At 50.7% G+C, this 1885-nt stretch overlaps 1 protein-coding gene across 3 annotated transcripts in view; it reads left to right on the top strand.

Annotated features, from left to right (window-relative positions):
• LOC125487874 (transcription factor 12-like) overlaps positions 1–1885 on the top strand; it is a 49870-nt gene that overhangs the window by 5263 nt on the left and 42722 nt on the right. The window lies entirely within an intron of this gene.

A 1885-nucleotide genomic window follows, 5' to 3' on the forward strand; every position in this document is an offset into this window, starting at 1 on the left:
CTCCCGGTTCTCTCTTTGTCCCTCTCTCTCTGTCCGGTTCTCTCTCTCAGTCTCTCTCTGTCTCTGTCTCTCTGTCTCTCTCTCTCTCTTTCTTTCTGTCTCTCTCTCTGTCTGTCTCTCTCTCTCTGTCTTTCTCTGTCTGTCTCTGTCTCTCGCTCTCTGTCTCTCTCTCTGTCTCTGTCTCTGTCTCTCTCTGTCTGTCTGTCTCTCTCTCTCTGTCTCTCTGTCTCTGTCTCTCTCTTTCTTTCTCTCTCTCTCTCTGTCTGTCTCTCTCTCTCTCTGTCTTTCTCTGTCTGTCTCTGTCTGTCTCTGTCTCTCGCTCTCTGTCTCTCTCTCTGTCTCTGTCTCTGTCTCTCTCTGTCTGTCTGTCTCTCTCTGTCTCTCTGTCTCTGTCTCTGTGTCTTTCTCTCTCCTGAAATTACGCTCCTGTAAATTAGAGGCTTTATTAATGGCCGAATGTCCTTGAACTGTTAAAATATATTTTTGGTTTTAAAAATCACACTAAGCCACCTCAGTAGTTCAGGTGAGTAACTGCATCTGTTTTCCCCAGCGAGTATTTTACAGGCAGATCAAAGCCCAGAGATTTTAGCTATTAGCGCCTTTACTGTGTTGAGGTTGTACAGGACGTTGGTGAGGCCTCTTCTGGGGCACTGTGTCCAGTTCTGTTACAGGGAGGATATTATTAAATTGGAAAGGGTTCGAGAGAGATTTACCAGGATGTTGCCAGGAATGGAGGGTTTGAGTTATGAGGAGAGGCTGGGACCTTTTTCGCTGGACCGTAGGAGGTTGAGGGGTGATCTTATAGAGGTTTATAAAATCATGAGGCATATGGATAAAGTTAATGGCTTTTCCCTAGGGTGGGGGATTTCAAGACTTTTTTAAGCACATTTTTAAGGTGAGAGGAGAAAGATTTAAAAAAGACATGAGGGGGAAATTTTTTTTACACAGAGAGTGGTTCTTGTGTGGAATGAACTTCCAGAGGAAGTGGTGGATGTGGGTACAGTTACAACGTTTAAAACACATTTGGGATAAGTACACGAATAGGAAAGGTTTGGAGGGATATGGGCCAGGAGCAGGCAGGTGGAACTAGTTTAGTTTGGGATTATGTTCGGTGTGGACTGGTTGGGCCGAAGGGTCTGCTTCGGTGCTGTATGTCTCTGTGATTATAACACTGTGTAATAAATCAAAGTGACACCTCTCACATCGGTGTTTCTAGAGTTAGAAGTAATTAAGTCCCACTCTCTACCCCCTAGAGGAGTCAAGGGGCAGCAGATACATGGGGACACCAGCCCCCTGCAAGTTCCCCTCTGAGCCCCCCGCATCATCCCAACTTGGAAATATATCGGCCGTTCCTTCAGGGTCAAAATCCTGGAATTCCCTCCCTAAGGGGCACTGTGTCCGTACACCACACGGGGGGAGGGGGATCCACAGCGGTTCAAGATGGTCACCCCCACCTTCTCAAGGGGTAACTGTGGGATGTGCCACATGTACTGGCCTAGCCAATGAGGCACGTGTGGCGTGAATGAGGGAGCCATACTGAGGGAGCGGGCGCTGTCGGAGGGTCAGCGCTGAGGGAGCGGGCGCTGTCGGAGGGTCAGCGCTGAGGGAGCGGGCGCTGTGGGAGGGTCGGCGCCGATAGAATGGGCGCTGTCAGAGGGTCAGCGCTGAGGGAGCAGGCGCTGCCGGAGGGTCGGCGCCGATGGACCAAAAGGCACATGGTTGGCTGGTGGCTTTTGCGGGATCTTGCTGTTCACGAGAGATGAGAACCGGGCTTGCGTTCCATGCCTCTGAGTGCCGAGGGGTTGGGGGGGGTCTGAAACTCCCAATTATTCTGGCGACTGAATCTCTTCTCCTCCTGTGCACCCCCCCCGACCTCGCTCTAGGT

This window comes from Rhincodon typus, chromosome 46, assembly GCF_021869965.1.
Source record: "Rhincodon typus isolate 14 chromosome 46, sRhiTyp1.1, whole genome shotgun sequence".
Classification (NCBI taxonomy): Eukaryota; Metazoa; Chordata; class Chondrichthyes; order Orectolobiformes; family Rhincodontidae; genus Rhincodon; species Rhincodon typus.